General features: G+C 46.0%; 1 pseudogene; it reads left to right on the forward strand.

The window, feature by feature from the left end:
- The first annotated feature begins 23977 nt into the window (after positions 1-23977).
- LOC113179638 (H/ACA ribonucleoprotein complex subunit 3 pseudogene) lies at positions 23978-24172 on the forward strand (annotated as a pseudogene).
- Positions 24173-25916: the final 1744 nt, after the last annotated feature.

The following is a 25916-nucleotide window of genomic DNA, read 5'->3' on the forward strand; positions in this document are numbered from 1 at the left end:
TGCCAATAGGCATTGGTATTTCCACATACTATTAATCATAGTACATATACTATTTCATGTTTTCTAGTTTGACTTTATGTGCATCATAAATATTTTTATGAAGTCTTTATATTTACACCTTTAAAGACTGGATACTAGTCCATTGAGTGGACCACATTATTTACTTAATTTATTCTTTTGGGTCTTACTTGTACAATTTCTAATTCTTGTTACCTGGAAAAAAAAAAAAAGGAGTTTCTCTACATTTTTCTTTTTATCCTCTTGTGAATTATTTCTTTAAGAAAATTCCAAGGAGTGGGTTAAGTTGTTCAAAGATCTGAAGGTTATTATGGCGCCTGACTTGTTCTGCTGACTTACTCTCCAAGGCCATGCACCCTTCATGGCTACCAGAAGTGCATGAGGGGCCCATTTCCTGCAGGCCTGTCAGCACTGCGTGGTCTCTGGGCCTGTGTTTTGCTTTCTGCTGCTTTAATAGGTGGACCATGTCCCTTAGAGTTGTTAGTGTATGTATATTTGAGTCTCAGGAAGCTTGACTATTGCCACATCTTTTGTTTACTACCTGTTTTTCTTCTATATGAATTGTCTTTCTTTCCTTTCCCTCCTTCCTTTCTTCCCTCCTTCCCTCCCTCCCTTCCTTCCTTTTTGGTACTGGGGATTGAACCCAGGAGTACTGAACCACTGAGCCACATCCCCAGCCTTTTCATTTTTTATTTTGAGACAGGGTCTCACTAAGTTACTAAGACTGGCTTTGAGCTTGCCAGCCTCCTGAGTCACTGGGATTACAGGCATGCGCCCCTGTGCCCAGCTGAATTGTCTTTCTTAAGCTGCCCATTCATTCCTTGGGGCCTTAGCAATCGTGTGTTTTGTACAAGATATGCATATCTACGGCACAGTCCACTGGACAGTTCAAAGAGTTTGATCAAGGGGTAGCCAATAAAGGCATGGGCAGGGTACAGGGAGCCAACTGAGGACAGAGCAACCCCTCTACAAGAGTCCAGCTTGCCCAGTGAGGGAGCAGGCAGCAAGCCCCATAAGGGATGCTGTGTGGAGAGGAACCCTGGCAGGAGCTGTGGCCTTTGACAGGGACGTGGCCAGGCCAGGATGACTTGTGGGAAAGGAACGGGGGAAATCCTCCACCTTCATTCTGCTCCTGCCTCGCACACCTACTGATGCCTGAGCTCAGGCCCCGTCCCTGGCTGTTTCCCAGTTGTGAGGTGATTCTCGGTGTGTGGATAACAATTCTTCATAGTTTAGTAGTCAGGTATTAAGGCACACACACACCTATGTATTTAATGTGTTTCTCATGTAATAAAATATTGATAAAATAGATTATTTCAGGCTGGGGATGTAGTTCCGTGTGGTAGAGTACAGTCTCGTGTAGGCATGGCTCTGGGTTCAATCCCCAGTGCTTGAAGAAAAAAAGAGCTTGATGAGTACTGGTCTCCCTGGCCAGTTCAGGGAGCTGCACTCCCTATGGACTCCACAACCAGCTGATCCTTTGATCTCTGATTTATTATTATTATTATTATTATTTATATTGGGGATTGAACCTGGGGCACTTAATCACTGAGCCACATCCCCAGTTTTTTGTTGTTGTTGTTGTTGAGACAGGGTTTTGCTAAATCACTTAGGACCTCACCAAGTTGCTGAGGCTGGCTTTGAACTTGCAATCCTCCTGCCTCAGCCTCCCAGTTCACTGGGATTATAGGTGTGAGTCACCATGCCTGGCCACCTCTGATACTTCTGCCTCTCTGTGTCTTCTGAGGTAACCTTTGAGGCAAGGATCAGTGGTCACCCAGAGGTGACTCAAGAATGCAATGAAAGATTCTAAGGACCTACCCCAGACAGTCCCTCACCTCACACAGGGGAGCATCCACTCAGGCCCACTGGCTGCCCCAGAACCAGCCCATGGGCTAAAGATTAATCCCATGATAAAGCCAAGAGGAGGGAGAAAGGGGTCCAGGAGCCCTGACCCACATTGTGGTTCAGGGGAAGTACAGTAAGTACCATCTTCTCCTCAAGCCCCATATCTGCCCAAAGAATGCTACATTAAAAAAAAAAAAAGGATTCTACCCAGAGGTTTGAGGCCAGTGGCCAGGCCTTCCCTTTCCTAACTGGCAAGAGTTGGTGAAAGGCCTTGCTGGCTTCTTTGGAGGAATGGCACTGCAGGGAGCATCCCATAGACCAGGCCATTTAGAACCATCTCTGTCCACTCCTCTGTGAGCAGCTCCTTCCCCATAAGGTTCTCTGGGGGCAATTATGCTGTGAGAACACACAGGAGAAACCGGAGAACATTAGGCAAAAATACCTGACATATGACTTATCATGTATCTCCTGAGGTCATCAAGCAGGTGGGTTACCAAACTCTTTGTAAAGTGGCCATTTCTTCTGGAAAAAGTTTGAATCCAGCAGTTCCATGTGTGAATCTCAGATGTATACAAATTTGACCTTTGACCTATGGTATTAAGGATGTGTCCCTCTGCTTGACACCATAGATCAAAAACTGGACTGCTGGTGGGCATGGGGCAGGCCCGGTTTATGCCTGTGACCACATTCATTTTGGGGAGTATTTTGGTTTGGACAAAGAATTATGGTTACCTCACCCACAGGCACATGTGGCCAATTACCAGAAAAATCATGGAATTTGGGAGCTGGAAGGGATTTCCAGAGGTCTTTGGTCCATTCTGTTACTGGAAGGTGTCAAACAGATCCCTACCCTCCAGGGAGGCTCCTCCATGCCGGCCTTAATCAAACCCCCGGGTTCCGCCCTGTATGGGTGGCTCAGAGGTAGAATTTCTCCTTGGTCCACTCCTTCTTTCCTCTGCTCAGAACTCTCTAATGAGCCACGAGAGAACAGGAACACTGGGACTGCTGGGGAAATGACTTCCGCTCCAAAGAGAGACGGCTCTTGGATTTGCAGTCAAGCCCAGAAGGCTTCCTTAGATAAAAGTGACAGCATTCTGAGATGGAATAGTGGGAAACTCAAAGAGAAGAAGGCCAGCAAAGACACTACCAGGTGGGCAGGGCTGGTGCTGCAGGCTTTGTCTGTGGGATTGAGGCCCAGAGGCAAATGGCTTTGAACTCTCCTGCTTGACAGAACCTCACCACCTCAAAGCCTGCTATCAGGCCACCATTGGCTTTCCCTGAGCCCGTTCCCAGCCCCAGGGCTGTCTGAAACCTCAGCCTGATCCTAATCTTTCTGCTTCTATCTTCACCCGGGGATGGTCAACCACTTCCTATGGCGTAGCCAGGGCCAGCATGAGCATGTCCCTGGTTGAGGGTTTATGTCTCTGTTTTTCTGGGAACAATGTGCTTAATTTACTTAATTAAAGGACATTTATTGACTTCCTGCTGAGTGGCAGGCCGAGGGGGTGGGGTGGGGTGCTGAAAGTATGATGGTGCAGGGATCCTGACTTCTCCTGGGAAGCCCTGAACTGAGGAACCCAGAGGGGAGCCATGGCTCTCCTTGTACAGCGAGGCCGCCCTGGGAAGGCTTCAGAAAGCATCTGAGCACAGCCTCAAGGAGGAGGAGGCCTATACATGGTGGGCAAAGATAGGAAGCACTTTCTGTGCCTAGGAAAATGTCCAGGCAGGCGTCGGGTGGTTCTGGAGCACTGGTGATGTTGGGTGGAACTGGAAAGCCCGGTGGGGTGGCAGAGCATCTCTGGAATCCCGCAGACTAGCCGTGCAGCCATGGGCGCCTCACTTCACTTCGCCAAGCCACAATTTGCTTATCTGTAGAATGGGGATAAGATAGTGTATTTCTTGAGTTTATACTGAAGCCGAGATTGCCTATAGCCCCAGCTATTCAGGAAGCTGAAGAGGGAGGGGATCACTTGAGCCCATGAGTTTGGGGCTAGCCTTGGCAACATGACAAAATCGTTTCTCTCTCATACACAAACACACATATATACACACAGAGAACACACAACAGATATACTGAATGTAAGTCAAACATCACAGGGTGTCAGGCATGTGAATTCTCACAAAATGTTAATTATTGGCACTGTTTCTGTTACTGTGATTATGACTTAAAGGTGGCTGCTGTTCTTTCCTGAAACACAGGCTTGAGTCACTGGAGTGAGCTGGGAAGGCAGCACTCCCAGACCAGCTCTGCTCTTGTGATTCCATTTCGGAAGATCCTATCTGGGGCAGGAAGCTAATGGAAGGAAGCTCATGTGGCGGCTGGCTCCAGGCTCTGCTGCCATGTTTTTTCAGACAATTGCATCAGGACAGCAGTGTGCCCCTGGCATGGCTAAATGTGATTATTAGTTACTTTTTATCCACACCTGTTTATTATAACTTGCTCTGTGTCAGGTCCTGGGTCCAAGGTCATGGTAAGAATTCATAGGTGGGCTGGGGATGTGGCTCAAGCGGTAGCGTGCTCGCCTGGCATGCATGCGGCCCAGGTTCCATCCTCAGCACCACATACAAACAAAGATGTTGTGTCTGCTAAAAACTAAAAAAATAAATATTAAAAAAAAAAAAGAATGTGTAGGTAAGGGTGATGGGGAGGAGAGAAAAAAAATCTTCTAAAACAAATTTTGTAATATCAGAGATGTATTTGGAGACCATGATCTCAGTGCTCTTTGTGACCCTATACCTGGAAACTTCATGGAGAGGGAAAAAGAGTTCTTTCTGTGTCTCTTTCATCTCAGGGTGAGTGCCTGGAGAGGAGCCACTGTGGGGAACCGATCACATTTGTCCATTTGGGTACTCAACAGGTATTTATTGCTACCTACTATGGGCCTAGCACTATGCTATGCCCTAGCTGTTTAATTAAGATATGAAGAGCGCTTGCAGGATTATAAGAGTTATCTCTAAAATGATTGATTTTTGTTTTAGAAACTGTCGAGCCCACTTTTTGCTGTCTGTTCCTTTTTACACAGACTTGGAAAGAGAAAGGTGGAAAATACATGTACCTGTATTGCTATAGTGTCCAAGAAACAAGTTAAATCCAACCAGAGGAGTGATGGGCAGGGAAAAGTTTGGCAGAGGGAAGGTATTTTCTGTTTTACAGCTTATTCCCCACCCAGGCCACATACATCCCCAACCCTGGGGTGGTGGTAGGGAACCTTATTTCCCTGTAGAACAACTGCTGGGCTCTCCCATCCAGGATGTCACACTTGAATCTGAGCTGACTGGGTGATGGTGGGGTGAGACGATTTCAATTTTTTTATTTTTTTTTTTTAATATTTATTTTTTAATTCTCGGTGGACACAACATCTTTGTTGGTATGTGGTGCTGAGGATCGAACCCGGGCCACACGCATGCCAGGCGAGCGCGCTACCGCTTGAGCCACATCCCCAGCCCAATTTCAATTTTTTTAAGGAAGAAACAATTACTACTTACTCCTGCATCCCCACACTTTGAAATCCACAGACAGGAGATAGTTTATTTCTGTAAGTTTTTTTTGTCACAGTGATAAAGGACCTGAGAAAAACAACTTAAATGGGAAAAAGATTTATTTTGGCTCACACTTTCAGAGGGTTCAGCCCAGGTTGGCTGGGTCTGAAATGAGGCTATACATCACCGTGGAAGGGTATAGAAGGGTATGGAAGAGAAAAGACACTTACTTACCTTATGACAGAAAGCAGACAGGGTGGGGGGTGGGGAGAGAGGTTAGAGACAAGATATAGTCCCCAAGGGCATACACCCCAAAGGATCTACTCCCTTTAACTAGGTTCCACCTCTTACAGTTGCCACCACCTCACAATAACGCCACTCAAATTATAAATTCATGAATGGATTAGTCTATCGATGAGGTCAGAAGCCACATGATCCAATCACTTCCCAAGAGTCCTACCTCTGAATATTGCTGTCTTGGGGACCAAGCTGTTAATATACAAGTCTTTGGGGGACATTCCAGAACTAGACCATAAAAATCCTCTTAGGTTTCATTCAAGGAAATTTCTGCCTCAGAAATGTTAAGGAGGAAACTAAAGAGTAATGAATTACTTTAACAGCAGCTGCCGTGATTTTTGAGAACTTATGATGGTCCAAGCAAACAAATATTTTTTCATGCATCGTCTCATTTAATCCTAATCATGCTGCAAGTTCATACTATTGTCCCCATTTCACATACAAGAAAAACTGAGACCGAAGGAAGGGGTGAGTTCACAGTCACACAGCTGGGAAATAGAAGAGCTGGGGTCGAACCATCTCTAAATCAGGCTTCAGAGGGTATGGCCCCCACCCCCACCTATTCTGGTAGATGGTAGCCTCCACTTTGAGTCCTCTTTCCCTTTTGCCCAACGTTAACGATTCTTCAATAACCAAGCAAGGCTTGGAGAGCCTCTCAGGCCTTCTCTGGCAGTGAGGCACTTACAGAGTGAGCCCCACCCTGGAGCTGCAAGGGTTAACTGGGGCCTGGTGCTTCCTGAGTGAATGCCTTGGCCTTGGGAGGCAGCTATTAGTCCTCCTTTCTAATTAAAAATCGCCACCACTGGCTTTCTTCCCCACTAACTAGAAGAGTGTGTGTGCGTCCCTCCGTGTGCAGAGTTCTTTATCTCTACTTCCTGTTTCATATTTAATTTGACATTTTTTCCAGTTTGTGGATGTGGAACACGTGTAAGGTTGGGGCCGTGTCTGTTAGTAATCATTCCACATTTCGGGGCTGGCTTGCTCCCATCCAGCCTGACTAAAGGCTTGTGGATACTAATCTTCCTGCCTCACAGAAGTTACTTTGTGCTGATGGCCCTGGTTTCTGAGGGGACTGCCTTCTGGGCCGCTGTTAGGTCTTGCACATTGCTTTCAGGAGGGTCTGGAATGGTTCTTGCGTAGCAGGACCCTGATTTGGTGGATAAAGAACTGAAGGCCCGGGAGGAACAGCCCTCTCACTCCCACCCCATCCATGGTCGTTGGGATTGGGGCGATGCATGACTTAAAGTCTTTGGGTTGTCCTTCATCAAGACAGGCTGAGGACCTGATGAATATGTGTTCACACTCCGTCTTTTTTTTTTTTTTTTTTTGGTACTGGAAATTGAACCCAGAGGTACTTAACCACTGAGCCACATCTGCAGCCTTTTTTAAAAAAATACATTTTATTTAGAGAGAGAGTCTTGCTGAGTTGCTTAGGGCCTTGCTAAATTGCTGAGGCTGGCTTTGAACATGGTCATTCTCCTGCCTCAGCCTCCCAAGCTGCTGGGATTACAGGCATGCATCATGGCACCCAGCACACACTCCATCTTTTCTCTGAGGTCTAAGGGCTCAAACCAGTTTGCACTGGATTCAGTCCTGGCTTAGCTCTGTGCAGCAGCATAGCCTTGAGGACCCCCTGGTGGAGTCTAGGAGCTGAACCTCCTCGGGTTGAGACCCTGTGAGAGGATGATGGCAGTGAGGAAGCTTAGCCTTTCCTATCGGTGGGTGTGATAAGGTAAGGGAAGTCTGTTGAGACTTAAGGTCCTAGGGACCCATCTATATGTCTCCACCAGAGTTGGGACTCAGAGCAGCAACCAGGTGCCTGCTGCAAATGCCTGGGCTCTTCCCACAGGGTGAGCCATTCTCCTCCTGCTGACTGTTGAGCCTGTCCCTCTCAGGGTGTTTCGGACAAGGCAAGCGCTCCACCGCTGCACTCTGCGCTTCACTGAGAGTTTTGTAATCAGACTCTGATTGCTTGAGATTATCTCATGTATAGAATGGGATCAAATCAGCCATCTAGTGAAAGCTGGAAGAAACACCAGTGAGTCTGATCTGGGAAGAACACCCCTGGAGTCTGGGATCCCCTGAAATAGTGTCCAGTGTTATCTTTCCAGGGACAGGCTCGGCCTCCATGAGCATCACAGAGTATCTGAGACTTCTTCAAAAAGTTAAGCCTGGATGTGGGAGGTGTGGGAGGCCAGGAGGGGCAGCAGACAAGTGGGGTCCTCTACAGGGGTCAAGGTCTCCCACTTTCAGGTCCCTTTTGGTGATGAGAATGGGTGGGGAGGGGGAGGAATGACACTCTTGGAAGGATGGGGTAGAAATAGTTTGTACTTCTCTGCAGGAAAAGAGGAATCCATTTCTGTTTGTTTTTAGCTCTGTGGACTTCCAGAAGGAATCTTGAGTATAAAGAATTATAACCAGCCCCAACTCCCTGACTCTGAATAATCCATTATAAAAGTACTGTTCCTTTTATCACAATATTCTTATCTCTGTTTGTTTCTGGGCTGCAAAGAAATGCCCTAAGCTACACCCCAGCTGTGGAGCTTCTAGACCAAAGGCTACTGTTTTCTTCCTGCAGGAACCCTGGGGTGTTCCAGGGTTAAAAGGCCTGGGCCAGCCATGTGTGTTTAAAAAACAAGGCTGACTCTGAAGCCAGCGGCTCCAGCCTGACTCCATCCTGCTGTTAATGGAGGACAGAGGACCACTTACGGCTTCCTCTTCACCCCATAACAAACAGCCCCGCACCCCCAGGCCTTCCTGCGCGGCCCCCACTGCCCTCCCGCTGGTGGCAGCAGCAGGCCTGTTCCCAGTCTGCCTTCTCTGCCGGCCGGCCCTGCAGTCAGCCCAACAAGGCGTCTGAGGCCCAGCTCCTCTGAGATAAGGCCCAGACTAACCGAATTAGCAGAGAGCTTGGCGGCTTGGCCTGCCTCTGTCTGGTGTTTGGACACCGAGAGCCTCCTGGGCAGGGTGGAGGCCTTTGCCCTGCCAACAACATGTGGTCCAGCTCTGAGCACAGGCTCCTCTGGCCCATGTGGTCCCCCACATCCAGCCCATGCGTTTGTTTTGCTTGCATTTGTCACACACCCTTAAGAAAGCCTTTATCACAGCTTCTACATGACAGTTCAGGACGTCACCATCTTCACTGTCATTCCCATTTATTGGAACACACTGGGCACTCAGCTTGGCACGAAAGCATCTTACCTGAAATAGTTTATTGACTCCAACCCAGAGGTTCTCTGAAGTTGGCACCATTGGTATCCCATTTTACAGAGAAGGACACTGAGAAATTCCTATTTTCTTAGACTTTATCACTCTCTGTGATCACGTCGTGTGATAATCTGCTTATTTCATATCTGGCTCTAGTATTACATCATGAGCTCCATGTGGCCAGAGATTTCCCTCCTGAGGGACTGGGGACCTAGCACGAGCTACATCAATAGCTCTTTTTATATTTTTATTTTATTTATTTGGTACTAGAGATTGAACCCAGGGGGTTAGACTGAGCTGAATTCCCAATCCTTTTTATTTTTTTATTTTGAGACAGGGTCTTGCTAATTTGCCCAGGTTGACCTTGAGCGTTCGATTCTCTTGCCTCAGCCTCCCAAGTCACTGGGATTACAAGTGTGCACCAGCACGCCTAGCTGTGTTTTGTTATCCTTTATACCAAGAGTTCAGTATGGGAGTAAGGCCATGCACATACTATATCATCAAAGAAACAAGAAAATGGTTTTGAGGGGTTGGAGAGGCAGAAAATATCCCATATGAGGTCTGTGATTCAGGGCCTCATCAGACAGTTCTGCTGCCCATGACCTGCCTTTGAAGAGAGGGTTCAAAGTGTTGATGAGCAAATTATTAACCCTGTACTATCGTCAAGATCATCACTTGCGTAGATGGGTGTGGGCTTTCAGAGGGCCCTGTCATTCCCAGTGAGAGAATGTTCTATGCTTTCTTGGAATCAAGGCAGCTCTGAACTTCGAGCCCAGGGGCTGACTGACAAAGCCCATATAGGAAGAGAGCGTGGGATGCTGGGAGTAAGATTTTTTTTGGTGGAAAAAAAGTCTCCATTTGATGCCCTTTTCAGTCCTTTTGGGGGTTTTCTCCTCTTCTGTTCCCACTTTCCCAAGAGAGGAGAGATGGAAGATAGAGACCATGATGAGTTGGATGGAATAGTCCAAGGGGTTTTGTGTGTGTGTGTGTTTTAGTACTGGGGGTTGAACCCAGGGGCACATTATCACTGAGTTACATCCCCAGTCTCTCTCTCTCTCTCTCTCTCTCTCTCTCTCTGAGACAGAGTCTCTCCAAATTGCCATGGCTGGCCTCAAACTTGCCATCCTCATGCTTCAGCCTCCCCAAGTTGCTGATATTACAGGGGTGTGCCAAAGTTTAATTCAAAGTTATTCACCAGTCAAGGTCAAGTTCTGCTAGTTTCGCAGTTTTGGATCTGTTTTAGTCCCTTAGTCTTCACACACTAGTATCAAACAGGACCATTTGGGTCACAAGGGATGGAAAAGACAATACATATTTTGGGAGAAATGGAATTTATTGGGTCACCTGTGAGGTTGTCTGGGAGTGGAGATGGAAATGGAATGGAGAGCCCTTGTAGGCAAGGGGCTCCTCTCTGGCCTCTCCTCACCTTGCACTCCTGTGAAGGTGAGAGGGTGGCCACACCTGCAGCCCCTCGCCCTCCAGGGCTGAGGCCAGCAGGACAGAGGGAGTGTCTGTCTCCAGCTCTGTGTTCCTGTCACTCACGGGCCTCTGTGGCTCATTGGCTCCCCTAGGGCCATTTTTCCTTCCCTGATCTTGATTCCTTCCCCTGTGGCCTGGGGAATCTGGTGTGGGGGTTGGCTTAAGCTGGACTGTGTGTCCCTCCGTGCAGCCTGTTTTAGAGCCTCCTCTTGAGAGGAGAGCTAGGGTGGGCCTCAAAACCACACTGGGAGCCATTTCCTGAAGGCAGAGATAGGACTCTGGGGATGTCATGGACAAAAGTCACTGGTCCTGGTTCCTCCCTGGCGCAGATCACGTGGTCATTCACTTAGCAGGCAGCCTCTACAAAGCCGGAGTCATTGGGGATCCGACACTTCCTGGCTAAGGCTAATCCATTTCACCCTGGGACCAGCAGTGACTATCAAAACCCTGTGGAAAGTCTCAGGACAAGCACAAATGATCCCAAGCCTTGCTGAGGTCAGGGGTTATGACCTGTTTATCAGCCTTCATGCAGCAGGTGATGAAAAGGCCTGATTTTTAACCCCTCTCCATCCCTCTTGCTGTTAAAGAAAGGCTACCTGAGGAGAGGAAAAGCAGCCCAGGGAGGAAGGAGGGCAGGAGCCGGTAGAGATGGAGGGCTTCCCATCAGAATTTAATTTCCGGGATTTATTTGTAAAATTGATTACTGCAAATTATCTACGGGGTTTAGGCCAAGGGGATATATTTTCTTCAACGGCAAACCTATACGGTTGGAGAAGCAAAGCCTACTTCTTTGCTAGGCTGGGGAAAACAACCCTGGGATGTGCTAACAGGCCCAATGGGATCATTAGCCTCCTGTTAATCCTTTAATGGTTTACTCTTTTTATTTTTTTTTTAAGTGAAAACTCAGGTTAAATATTTATTATACAGGGAAGGAATGCTGCTGCTTCCTCCTGCTTTTCCTGTGTTGTTGTTAATTATTTAATAGGTCATGGCGTGCAAATAGTATAAAACCTATAAGGTACCAAAGACTCTATGGGAAAGGTATGATGTCCTGGGACTTCTGCCCCAGTCTCACCCTCCCCCAAACCAACCGCCACTCCAGAGACAGCTTCTATTACCAGGTTCATTGTGTCTTTGCTGAAAGTTGTACACATGTACATCAATTAATGACTTTTTTTTTCTCTTTGAAAGTAAAGGATTAGACTTTTCTACTATAGTGACTTAAAGGCTCCAGAGTTAAGGACACAGAGTTAAAGAAACAAACCAGGCCTACTTCCGCCCGTGGATCTAATGTCAGCTGATGAATGGTCACTGGTTCCAGAGGTTTATACACACTTGTGTCCTCTTCCCCACCCGGATCCCCCAGGGACAGGGCCTGAACTGCTTCCTACCACTGTGACCAAAAATGGTTTCGCTCAGCATTATTTGTCCAGCATCCCCTCGCCTTATTTGCCGTCTGGGCTCCAAATGCCCTTCAGTTTTCCAAAAATAAAGTTGAAGACTTGTCACCACGGATGCTGTGCCAGAGCTGATGGCTCGGAATCTGAAGGCACTTCTGAAAGAAAAAGCCAAAAAACGCTTGTGAGCAAAAGTGGTGTCCCTGGGGAGGCATTCATGGAGCTCCAACTGTGTTCCGTGCTTAGTGCTGGCCCCAGGGTTTCAGTGACCAACAATGCACAGTCCCCTTCCTGGACAGCTCAGTGCAGTCCCGAGTGGGCACAGCACCAATGTAACATCACTGGTGCCTCCCCAGAGCCCTGGGAGTGGGGTGGAGCGTTATCCTCATTTTACAGCCCAGCATTTGCCTCAGGCAGAGGAAGTTCACAGCTCTAGGTCACAAAGTTGGGACATGGTGGGAGCAGCATTACACCTAGGGCCTTCTGCTTCCAATGCCAAAGAGTTAGGCCGCACAAAACCACTGCCTGCCCACTTGGCCTGGCACTGGGAAGCCATTGACCCATCCTTTGACCATTTGTTCCAAAATAAAAGTATTCTATTGAAGTGAGCAATTTACTACTTAGAGATGAATTTTGTATTCTCAGGGGACATGTAGACAGAGTTCTATGTGGGTCAGCTCACTGTACTCCATCATGGGGTAACATCATTGATAGAAAGAAGCTCCTGTTAGTTTGCCGTAGGTCAAGAGTTTTGTTCATGTACCTCTCAGATATGCAGAGAAAGTGTGACTTCTGTGTTTAATTGAGGCTCCTATTTACTAGTGGCAGGAGGGGCAAATGCAGTCAGATGCAACAGGTACTGAAACCCTTTTTTTTTTTTTTTTTGGTACTGGATATTAAACCCAGAGGCTCTCTACCTCCAAGACACACTCCCAGTTATTTTAATTTTATTCTGAGACAGCGTCTCACTAACTTGCTGGGGCTAGCCTTGAATTTGCAATCTCCTTGCCTCAGCCTCTGGAGTTGCTGGGATTACAGACATGTACCACTACTCTCAGCTCTCAGGCCTGATCTTTAAACAGTCACCTGAGGTTTCACTCAGTCTCTTCTACCAAGTATGAGAAGGTGTGGGAGGAGGCCCTGGTGAGAATTCATGGACAGGGGAAGGCTCCCTCTGTCCTTGTGTTTGCCCTTGGGTGTGAAGTGACTAGTGTCCCAGGACTGTCCTAGCCAGTCCCGGGGCCACCCAGGGACTACTACACCTTTTACAATTATGGGGCCTACTCCTACTCGGCTCAGACAGCGTGTGGTAGGATGCCCTACTGCCTTGTGTTCCTCTGCGTTGTCCTCCTGTGTCTTAGCCGAGTCTGCCAGGTGGGCCCTGGGCAAGAGTTGCACAGAACCTCCAGCTCACGTGTACAATGTAAGAACTGAAGAAGGCACCAGATCCTCTTCCCTGACCACAGTGTGTGGCCTCGTGCTGTGCTGGTATCCCTCTGGAGGCCAATCCAGAAGTGGGGTAAGAATCGAGTCTGCTCATTGTGTTCTCCTCACATATCCCTCTGCCCCTCTCTGAGCAAAGATTGGCCTTACATATCTACATGTCTAGTTCTAGATGGTTCTGCTTCTGTCCTTTCCCCATAATCTTTTGGGGAGGAAAAAGTGGCTTCTCTTTTCCTTCTTCTACATCTTACTTAAAAGCTATCTTTTCTTTAATTAATTAATTAATTAATTAATTTTTTGCAGTAGGGAGGAAGACAGGGTCTCACTGTGTTGCCCAAACTGGCCTCAAACTCATGAACTCAAGCAGTCTTCCTCCAGAGTAGCTGGGACCACAGGCCCGCACCACCATATGCTGCTCATAGCTGTCCATAGCTAAGAGTGATGCCACAACTTACCCATGACTGTTCTCCAGAGAAATGATCATTTCTAACTTCTTCAACCTTTTGTTTCTATGTCCTGAAGGTCAATTTTGCCAAAGGGTCTGAAATCAAGCAGGGCACAGTGGTGCCCGCCTGTAATCCGAGCTACTTTGAAAGCTGAGGCAGGAGGATCGCAAGTTCAAAGCCAGCCTCGGCAACTTAGTGAGGCCTTGAGCAACTTAGCAAGACCCTGTCTCAAAATAAAAAGTAAAATGGCTGGAGATGTGGCTCAGTGGTAAAGTGTCCTTGAGTTCAAGCTCCAGAAAAAAAAAAAAAACACCAGGAAGAAAAGTTCTGAAATCATTTTCCACAACTTCCTTCTCAAATTTCGTGGTGGTAGGTGAGTGCTTTTCTTTAACACATGGAGTCTTGTCATCGAAAGTTTTGGTTTTGACCACTGGAACCTCAGTGAAAACCAGGACATAAAGAGCTTCTCATCCTTTTCACATCTTTAAAGTTAGGGTCTGTGACACTTGCCACAATGTGCTCACACACTCCTGAGCCTCTCTGGGTGACAAGCCTGGAGGGCGGGCAGGAAAACTAAAGCTGAAAGGACTAAAGTTACTGAATAGATATGCCACATTTTTTTTTTATCCATTCTTCCACTGAAGGACAAAGTTACTGAATAGATCCAAATGAGTGAGGCTAATAAAAGAAGTTCAAGGAAGTCACTGTGGCAGTTGGGGTAATTCTTCCATTTTTAGATATTTTTCTTGTCATGTGTTTGGTGTCGTTTAGCCAGTCAAGTTCAACTTTCATTTTGGTTAGGTAAGTGTATGTTGATTTAAAAATATTTTGTAATCATTTCATTTCTTAATTTTTTTTTTGAAATGCATAGGCCACATTCATATAAGAGAACCCTATTTTTAGGAGCCGAATGTGCCTGTTTGATGAATGGAATTAAACATGTCAATTGGTGTGTGTCCCACATGGTGGCCCCCAATCAGCGCCAACTGCAGACATCCATCAGGAGTGAAATTTTCTACAGTCTATTCCTTAGAGCACTAATTCCAGAGATAAAGAACCCATGTTACAAGAGAAGGGGAGTGGCAGGAGGTATGCTCCATGGTCCACTAGGCTTGGGAAACAAGTTAAACCAAGTTAACCAGGCTTCTTACCTTTTGGACTTCTCATCCTTTTCACAGAAAAAAACATTATATTAATCCAGTTTGGGACCACCATAGGTATTATTGCCCAAACTTTTTTTCTTTTTTTTTTTTTTCCTTTTAAAATGTATTTTATTTTGGCTGTGCTGGAGATCAAAATCAGGGCCTCACACCTGTTAAGCAAGTGCACCACCCCGAGCTTTACACTCCCAGACTCTAAACTTACTTTTCAATGGGCATTTCAAAGGACTGATAATGTTGCATAGAACCCACTCTGGGAAGTGCTGATCTGGAGGGAACCATGCAGAAGGAAATAAGGGATTAATATTCTCTTAGTATTTCCTCGTGAACAACATCCATGCTCCCTGAATCAAAGGAGGAGCCTGCAGGACAGTTGGTTCCCATGGTCAGCAGAGAGCCCCAAGGCACCACAGCCTCACTGCATGCACCCAACAAACCTTGTCATAAACCAGCCAGCCCAGCATAGGCTTCCTTCTGCTCTGAACTGAAGCAGGTTGTCTTGAGGAAGGATGGGGCTTGTGCTGCTTGGCTTGGCCCTGGGAGGTGCTCAAGGCTCTGTGTTCAGTCACAAGAAGTAAATCTCCTTCAGTCTCACCCCTCTCCATCAAAATTACAGCATTGGGGCTGGGGTTGTGGCTCAGTGGTAGAGCGCTCACCTAGCATGTGTGAGGCACTGGGTTCGATCCTCAGCACCACATAAAAATAAAATGAATAAAGGTATTGTGTTCACCTATAATTAAAAAATATATTTAAAACAAAACTATAGCTTTCCTCTAGCCTAAACAACATCCACAAAGGAAGAGGGGAAAAAAATGAACAGGAATTTCAAGAATGTGCCTGATATTTCTTCTTTGCCCCAGAAACATATTTCTTTGGACTACAAATATGATTCTAGCCGTGTAGGATTTTAATGACAACTGGAATAAGTTGTAACAGGATTCTACTTTTGTTTCATCTTTATGAAGCCCCTTTGACTAGAGCCATACAGATACTAGAATTAAGTAGAGCAGGTGGATCTTTACAAGATTTCTTGGTAGATGGCCAACATAACCCCTGTCCCAAGACTTGTGGGCAGTTGGGGGGCTCCACGAACATTAAAGGGCTGCAGGCAGGAGACAGACCTCATCTCTCAACTCCGCAGCTCCCAGTCAGTCATATGATCACAAGGGGATACAGCCAATGCTCTACAGTGTACTGTGTTGTTAAGCAAGGAAGTTCAGTCAGCTAGGTGTATTCAATGCATTCTCAACTTGTGATATTTTCCATGTATAATGGGTTTATTTAGAACGTAACCCTAATACAAATTGAGGAGCATCAGTATTTGACATCACAGTGAGGTTGTAACGCATTGGTTTTGCTTTCTAGAGGTAGATACACCCCAGGTCTCTGCCTACAGCCCTTTTCATAACCTATCCTGAGCAGGAATCAAGAGTAATGATGATGTCCAATTGGAATGTCAGGACTTCTTGCAGGGAGCTAAGGGGCAAGGCCTTCTCCATTCCCCCAACCCCTGTGGTGGTGTTACCTATTAGATGTTCCCCCTCAGAAACTTTGCTAGTGCTGTGGGTTCCACCTCTACACTTCTAGGAGCCATCTGAGGACAGTGCTATGTCTATGGGGTTGACTCAGTCATAACTATTTTTCAAGAGAGAGAAACAAATAGACCAGGTACAGTGGTATACACTTGTAATCTCAGAGACTTAAGACTCTGAGACAGGAAGATCACAAGTTCAAGGCCAGCCTGGACAACTTAGCAAGACCTTGAGTCAAAATAAAAAATTAAAGGGATGGGGAAGTAGCTCAGTGGTAGAGTGTCCCTGGGTTCAATCCCCAGTACCACATTTTTTTAAAGAAAGAAAAATAAATAGATGGTGAGTGTCAAGAAGCTTCTAGCCTACTGCAGGTGACTGAGCAGGGACCTCCCAGACCATGTCTCCAGGTCGAGGTCCAGGTCCCTAGGAGCTGCCCCTTTTCCTGTGGCACACTTCACTCTCCTGTCTCCTGGGAGGGCTCCAGATGCTTTCTCCCTTCTTTTTCTCTCCTTTTTTTTTTTTTTTTTCTGTTGAAAGTCAAACCATACTTCAAATCTTTCAGAAAGAATTTTCTCATCAACCAGCGGGGATTTGAGTTTCCTTCATCAACAGGCTCTCCCTTCAGGCAAGTCTTGCTGCCCAGCTGAGGGGTGTCAGCTCCCACAAGGTCTGCCTCAGTCACCAGGAGCCACCCTGGTCATCATGCCCTGCTCAGGACAGCCCATTCCTGGTGGCCAGGTGAGGGAAGGGGATCAAGGCCTGAATTTCTCAGTGACCAGTGACATTTACTTCAGGCTTAAAGAATGGCCATGGATGTAACAGGTCTTCATTGCTGCTGGACTTTTCCCTCTGCTCAAATCTGTTCCCTCATCTCCTTCTTTTCACAGGTATTGCTCTCCAGTAACCATGCACCCCAAAGTCCATTTCAGCCTCTGCTTCTGAAGAACACAGCCTCTGGTACTTAGTACAGGCCCAAGGAAGCAGCTGATGAGGAGAGGTTTGGAACTTGATCACACATCACAGGGCTGACAGTGAGTGGGGTGGAACATAGCAGCCTGGGACACAACTGTCACCCGCCTGGTGGTGGCTTGGGGAAATGCACTGGGAGGCCTGGTGCGTGGTGTTTGAGAGGTGTGCAGGCCATAGAAACTGCTTGGATAAAGGTGTAGGATGACTAACTGATACTCTCACTTGGTGCCGAGGACCAGTGACAAGAAACTGAAAGGCGGGTGTGGTGCCAGGGGACCTCTTGGTTGCACGTAAAGAAGTTCTAATCTCTTCCAGCAGAGAACAGAGATCCAATCCTGGGATTGAGTAGTTCAAGTGGTTGAACTTCAAAGAAAGATAAATGCCCAACTAAACAGTTCTGCTAAGCCCAGGTCAAGACCCTAGTGGGGAAAGTCCTACTGACATAGGGGATCCAGGCATCTACCTGGATGCGCCAGAAGTCTATGTTGACTGAGCATGCAGAAATGGCCACCCCTCCTGGTGAGAGCTAGAAGTCTCCCTGTGCTGGGCAATGCACAGACTTCTCCCCTGGGGACAGCAGGTACCTTTTGTTATCTGTCCCCACCATCTCTCCTGGCCACTGGGTCTAAAACTCAGGTTAAACCACAGCATGATCCTGTTGGGGAGGTGATGGGCCTGATATAGGAGGAGAGGGACCAATGTCAGAATCTTTACAATTGAACCAGACAGTGCCCGCAGGGGCCAGGGGATGCACCTTGGCCTGCATTTGAGGCTGTTGATCACAGCATTGGATAGGGCAGGCTGATTTTGTCATGCTTTCCTGATGCCAGAAAGCATCATGCCTAACTCCCTTCTAGGAGGCTGCTGGAGGCATGGAGAAAGTGAAGCCCATGCTGAGCAATGCTGAAATGCCAAACTGCCATGGTGGAGGATGGAGGAAGGGCCCGAGAGGCTCAGAGAGGTGGGCCTGATGTTCAGCCAGAACATCTGACTATGGTATGTTCCAAGGACGGGCTCAGAGGACACACATCCACCGGTGGGATAAGGAATGGGCTCTTGGTATCACTAAGCATTTCAGTGGTGGCTCTCCTCTGCAGACCAGGGCTGACGGAAGGGGACCTTTGTAGAACCTGGCTCCATGTTGGTGATGATGATGCTGAAACCCCAAAATAATAGAGAGAAGGGGGCACCGATTCAACTTCCAGAAGCCAGGGGACTACAGTGGTCATAATGGCTGGCAAAACTGAAGTGGGAGCCAAGGGTGTCAAAAGAAAATGGTTAAGGTACTGCTTTGTCTCTAGGGCCGGATATATTCATGTGTCACTTAACAGTGGGGAAATGTTCTTAGACACGTGTTGTTAGGTGATGCTAGAGTGTGAGTAGGGCATAAGTGTCACCCCCAAAGGGGCATATGCTGGAAGCTTGGTTCTTGCTTTGGCAAATGGGAGTGCTGGAACTTTAAGCAATGGAACCTAGTACGAAATATTAGGCCACTGGGGCATTGCACTTGGAAGGAATTAATGTAGCTCTTGTGGAACCCTGGATAGCTCTCACAAGAAGGTTGTTATTAAAGAGCAATACTGGCCCCTCTCTGCTCTCTGGCTTCCTGGCTTGCCCTGTGATCTTTCCTTCTTACACATGATGCTGTCTACCATGAGGCTCTCACCAGACACCAAGTCAATGGGCCACCCAATCTTGGATTTTTAGCCTCGAAATGGTAAGTTAAGTAAATCCATTTAAAACACATTACCCAGCCTCAGGTATTTTGTTATAGCAACAGAAAATGGATGAATAGTGGATATTTTGCCACTGGACAAATATAAAATATAGTTAAAAAACTAAGATGGCTACATCACTAGGCGATAGAATCTTCTGGGACCAGCATCATGTATGCAGTCCATTGTTGACTGAAATGTCATTGTGCAGCACATGATTGTAGATGGATAGTACAAGCTACTACTTAGTTTGTGGCAGCAGAAGAAATCCAGGAGAGAGAAACAGGGGAACAAGACCCAGTGAAAATATACAATCCCTTGCCCCAGTGAACAGTTTTTAGAACTAGAAACCACTGACAGAAGAACTGGTTTTGTCTCCAGAAAGAACCCTGTGATACCATAGCACATAATATCTCTGTTCTTGGCATGCCCTATCCCTATATCTCCCCCACAAAGTGTACCATGGCCATTCATTCAGGTCAATCTGTATTGGGGAACAGGGAATCCTTAGATATTAGAGGACTGTTGGACACAAGGTCTGAGTCAACCTTGGTACTCAAAGACTAAACTGTCATCATAGCTCCCCAGTTAGGTGGGGCACAGGGGTCTAGGTAATAAGTGAAATGCTGGCCAAGATCCAGCTTACAGTGGGTCTACTGGTCCCAGACCCAATCAATGGTCACCTCTCCTCATCCCTATGCCACCTCTCTACCCTCTTAATTTCTTTCTTTTCTTTTTCTTTTTTGGTACTGGGGATTGAACTCAGGGGCACTTGACCATCCCCAGCCCTATTTTGTATTTTATTTAGAGACAGGGTCTCACTGAGTTGCTGAACACCTCATCATTGTTGAGGGTGACTTTGAACTCTCGATCCTCCTGTCTCAGCCTCCCAAGCCACTGGGATTATAGGCATGCACCACCGTGCCCAGCCCTATACCCTCTGAATTTCTTAAGAATAAGACCATGTCTTTGAATTTCCCTTGAGTGCATGGCAGGCCACAAGGGCTCACTACCTAATAAACACCAGTGGAATTAAAGCTTTTCTTGACCACTCCCAACTGAATGTATTTTAGTCTTCTTTGCAATGCTGTGACCAAAATACCTGACAAAAGCAACTTAGAGGATGGAAAGTTTATTTGGGGCTCATGGTTTCGGGGGTTTCAGTCCCAGATGGCTGAGTCCATTACTCTGAGCCCAAGGTGAGGCAGCACATCATGGCTGAAGGGCAGGGAAGAGGAGAACAGCTCACCTCATAATGGCCAGGAAACAGAGAGGGAGAGGGAGGAGGAGGTAGGGCCACAGGGAAGAACAACCTTTTCAGGGCAAGCAGCCAGTGACCCAGCTCCTCCAGCCACGCCCCAGCTACCTACAGTTACTGAGTCAGTCTAGGCAAACTAGGATTAGGCTACGGCTCTCATAACCCGGTCATTTTCCTCTGAACACTCCTGCATGAACACAGGAGCTTTCAGGGGGACCCCCCATACCCAAGCCATAATGATGCTTTTCTTTTCCTGGATGTTTACAGCTTCTAACACTTATTCACACATCCGCAGCTGCCTATACTGCTCTTATTATCTTTTAACTTCCTATTTTAAAGTGATCATATATTTACAAGAAATTGCAAAAGTTGCCTGGAGATGTCCTGTCCATCCTTTGTACCCTTTAATGAATTTCCCAGTGGTGACATCTTATATAATGATAGCACAATAGCCAACCAGGAAATTGACATTCACATGTTTCTGTGAGCCAGAGTTTTATTTTTACTAGTTTTTATATGCACTGTGCATATGTGTGTGTGTGTGTGTGTGTTTCTGTGAAATTTCATCACCTGTACAGATTTGTCTGACTACCACTGTAATCCAGATACAAAACTATTCCATTGCCACCAAGAGAGTGCCTCTCTCCATCCCTAACCTCAGATATCCACTGATCTTTACCTCTATAATTTTGTCATTTTGAGAATGTCATTGTGCAGCACATGTCATGCAGCATGTCATCTTTTAAACTTAGGCAATGCCTTTGAGATCTACCCAGATTGTGGCATGTGTCCATTTTTATGGATGAGTAAGTAGTACTTCACTGGGGGAGGTACCACTCACCCACTGAAAGACACTTGGGTCATTGTCGTATTCTGGCTATTACAAATGAAGTTAGTTTGAACATTCCTGTGCAGATTTGTGGATGAACATGTTTCCATTTTTCTAGCATAAAATGCCCAGGCGTGTAATTTTCTAAGAAACCGCTTAGCTACCTTCCAGAACACCTTGCCATTTCATATCCCCACCAGCACCAGGTAAGAGCTCCAGTTTCTCCACATCCCCTCCAGCATGTGGTCTACTCAGTATTTGTTTTCTGGCTGTTCTGAAAGATGTGTTGTGGCATGCCATCTGGTTTTAGGATGCATTTCCTGGTTGGCTAATGAAGGTGAACATATTTTCTTGGGTTTATTTCCAATTTTTATATCCTCCTTGAATGAAATGTTGAAGTTTTGTGCCTTTTTTTTTTTTTTTTTTTTGGAGGGGCACTAGGAATTGAACTCAGGGTTCTCTACCACTGAGCTACATTCCCAGCCCTTTGTATATTTTATTTTGAGACAGAGTTGCACTAAGTTGCTCAGGGCCTCACTAAATTACTGAAGCTTGAAAGGAAAGTGACCACAACACTCAGAGCGACCAAGAGATCTTTATTGCAACAGTGCAACAGAGGAGAAAAGAGAGAAAGAGAAGGAGGGAGGGAGGGAGAGAGAGAGAGAGAGAGAGAGAGAGAGAGAGAATGTGCAAGAGAGACAGAGCAAGAGAGAGAGCAAGAGAGAGAGGGGCCCGGCAGGAGGGAGTTTTTATAGCCCAAATCTAATGAGATCTCTGGGTCTGCAAGCTGCCTTGTTGGCACACAAGGGGGTTAAGTGTTTAGCCTTGAGCGGGGGCTTGGGCTTGAAGCAAACAGGTGATAAAGAACCAGACAGAGGGTTTGAGTGTCCAGGTCACCCTGCAGCTAACTTTGTTTGGCATGCCCTGCAGACAACTTATTCAGCCTGTCCTGCACCTAACAAAGCTGACCTCCAACTTGAGACCCTCCTGCCTCAGCCTCCTGAGTCACTGGGATTACAAACTGTGCACCAATGCACCCATCTCCTTTATTTTTCTTTCTAAAAGAAAGATTAATTTTGGTTAATAATTTTGGTTAATAATTTTGGTTAATAATTGCTTGGCTGCATTGCTTTGGACCTGTCATGAGGTAGAACATCAGGGCAGGGAACACATGTGGAACAAAGTGGCTCATCTCTTGGAGGCCAAAAAGCAAAGATCTGCCCATTTTCTGATTGGGTTGTTTATCTTCCTACTGTTGAGTTTGAAGAGTCTTCTTATATTCTGGATACAAGCCCTTTGTCAGAAATGTGATTTGCAAGTATTTTCTCTCTGTGGCTTAACAGGGTGTTCATAGGATAAAAGTTTTTAATTTTGGTGAAGTCTGATTGCCATGTCCACAGCCTAGTCATCCAGCATCCAGTGTGGTGGAATAGGTTGCTGAGACACACACACAAAAAAAAAAAAAAAAAAAAGAAAGAAAGAAAAAAGAAAAAAAGAAAGAAAGAAAAGCCCACACAGAGAGCCAGTGCACAAAGCTTAAGATTTTATCCAGAAGTGCTTACAGGGAAGGTCCAGGGGCAATAGGCTGAACAGAGAGCACCTCCATCCTTCACTGGCTTTTCCTCTCCATCATGGCGTTTTGTCCAGTGGCAGCTGGCTGGACAAGTGATATGTATCCTTTCCACAGTGCCTTGTTACCTCTGAAAGAGGATTTTCTATGTTCGTCTGCAGGAGCAGTGACAGTGGCATCAACTGGCTTTACTTATATGGCCAGCACCCCACGGAGGAACTGTCCTGGCACACGTGCAAGAAAGTAGCTTTCTACGATGACACTAGCTCGCCCTAGTCCCCAGTGTGCATGGGGGAAAGCCAGAGTCCTTCAGGATAGTCTGTATCTGGACATTCCACTCCAGGCTGGCTCTCATTGCTCCCTTAACTTGGCTAGGTTTTGGGGAACAGCAAGAGACGTGGTATTTACTGCCCTCCTTCTCTTTAAGGATGATACATCAAATTTTATTTTCTTTTATGAATTGTGATGTTGGTATCAGATCTAAGAACTCATCAGTATTATGAAGATTTTCTTCTAAAAGTTTTATATTTTACATTTAGATCAATGATCCATTTGGAGTCAATTTTGGTAGGAGAAGTTGTGGAATTTAAACTCAAGTTTCAGATTTTTTTTACCTATCAATGACTTCAATAATTACTCCAAGACCATATGCTTGGGTTGGGGTTATGGCTGGATGGTAGAGTGCTTCCCTAGCATGCATGAGTCACTGGGTTTGATCCCCAACACCACATTTAAAAAAAAAAAACAACTAAATAAACAAAATAAAGGTATAGTGTTCATCAATAACTAAAAAAAAAAAAAAAAAAGACCATATGCTCAATGCTCATTTATTGGTGACTTTTCTCTACCTGTCCATCTTCTCACTACCTAAATAGTAACACTAGACCACATCTTATGCTTCTTGGCGTCTCCCACTTAATTTAGCTTTCATTCATTCAACAAATATTTTTTTAAATTTTTTTAAATTTTGTTTTATTATTGTCATTGTTGAGTTGCAGAAGTTATTTATATATTCTGATTATCACTCCCTTATCAGGCATATGGTTTGCAAATTGTTTATCCCATTCTACAGATTTTTTTTCATTCAAGAAATATTAATTGGACATTTGTTACGTGCTAGGAATTATGCTAGGCACTTAGGATATGCATATTCTTATAAAGTTTATAACAGTAGAGCAGATGACAATAAGCAAGCAACAAATATCTAGTTGCCATTGTGATGAAGTGCTCTGAAAGAAATGAAAACCTTCAAAGATAAAGAATAATGGAAAAGGAAATTGACGGACATGAGGTGCAGACGGACTTGGAGCCTCAGGTTTAAACATGATCATGTTTCTCCAGTATTATCTCAATGAGCAAGGAGATCGGGTCGACACACTGAAGAAATTTGACCCTATGGGACAGCAGACCTGCTCAGCCCATCCTGCTAGGTTCTCGCTGGATGGCAAGTACTCCCGACACTGAATCACCACCAAGAAACATTTCAAGGTGCTCATGACCCAGCCACCGCGCCCTGTTCTCTGAGGGTCCCTTAAATTTCGTATCTCATCTGTCGCCTGCTCTGTTTCAGAGAAATCATAACCAAACACGTCAGTCAATCTGTGAGCCGTGAAACCCTCTTACCACCCATGCCCTTTGGAATCCAGTCTCCTCCTTGCCTTTGATCATGCTTGTATGAGGCTATCATGGTGGCATCCTCTTTAAAGGGAACACGTTTTTCATATTTTGAATTATTGCTACATTATTAAAGATTAAATTATTTGGGGAAAAAAAAAAAAAGAACAATGGAGCTGGGTGCAGTGGCACATGCCTGTAATTCTAGCGGCTTGGAGGCTGAGGCAGGAAGACGTCAAGTTCAAAGCCAGCCTCAGCAAAAGAGAGAAACTAAGAAATTCAGTGAGACCCTGTCTCTAAATAAAATATATCATAAGGCTGGGGATGTGGCTCAGTGGGTTCAATCCCTGGGTTCAATTCAAAAAAGAATAATGGCAGTTGGACATGGTGGAGCAAGCCGGTAATCCCAGCAACTCAGGAGGTTGAGACAGCAGGAAGGCCAAGTTTAAGGCCAGTCTTGGCAACTTAATGAGACCTCATCAGAAAATAAAATCTAAAAAGGGATAGGGATGTAGATCAGTGGTAAAGTGCCTCTGAGTTCAATTCCCAGTTCAATGTTGAAGAAGAAAAAAAAAAAAGAAAAGGAACAATAGGGAGCCTTATGCAGTGGAACTTGCCTATACCCAGCTACTCAGGAGGCTGACACAGGAGAACCAAATTCAAGACCATCCTGGTCAACACAGTGAGATCCTATGTCAATAATAATAATAGGGGCTGGGGATGTGGCTCAAGCGGTAGTGCGCTTGCCTGGCATGCGTGTGGCCTGGGTTCGATCCTAAGCACCACATACAAAGATGTTGTGTCCGCCGAGAACTAAAAAATAAATATTAAAAAATTCTCTCTCTCTCTTTAAAAAAAAAAATAATAATAGTAATAATAATAAGTGGAAGAGAAGGAGACACAGGGCCACCAAAATGGTTAGGGGGCTGCTTTCAGAAGGTAACAACTAAGCTGAGACCTTACGATTTGTAATATTGTTAAAGCGATAAAAAAAAAAAAAATAAAGAGGTGTGGAGAAAAGCCTTAACTCTTTACTGGTTTAACCATCTATCCATCTCTATATCCTCCAAATCTCACAACCGGGAAAGGCATGCAGAAATATTATCCACCATCATTAAACTGAATGCAGTACAACTCTTATATCCTGACACAGAAGCATCCACCACATAGTGTTCAGTGAAAAATGAATTTCAGAAAATGATGTCACCTTTCTCCCATACCATTCTTTAGCCACCAGAGTTCCCCAAGCCCCTGATTTTCTCCCCCCAAATTCAGAAGTTAGCAATGGGCAGTGAGAAGACTCCAGATACTTGAAAAGGTTGCCAGTTGTCTCCACGAGTTTCTGAGCTCTGTCATGGACCCCCCCTCTCCCCCCATTCCCTACTTTCAAGTCTACCTGGGGAGAAAGCACGTGTTCCCGGCCCACAGAGCTGGCTGGGGAGACTTGGAAGTCAGTGGCCCCTGATGGGAAGGAAACAGATGCCCATTGCTGCTCCGAACAGGACAGTCGCCCTGGCCGAGCACAGCAGGAGCCTGCCTGGGAGAAGGACGCGGCATCCCCAGCCTCGGCTCCCTTCCTGATTGGCTGTTTACAGCCCAGTGTGGTTTTGTGGTTCCTCATGGATTTTGGATGTTCATAAAACAAGCTGCCAGC

This window comes from Urocitellus parryii, chromosome 1, assembly GCF_045843805.1.
Source record: "Urocitellus parryii isolate mUroPar1 chromosome 1, mUroPar1.hap1, whole genome shotgun sequence".
NCBI classification, from domain to species: Eukaryota; Metazoa; Chordata; class Mammalia; order Rodentia; family Sciuridae; genus Urocitellus; species Urocitellus parryii.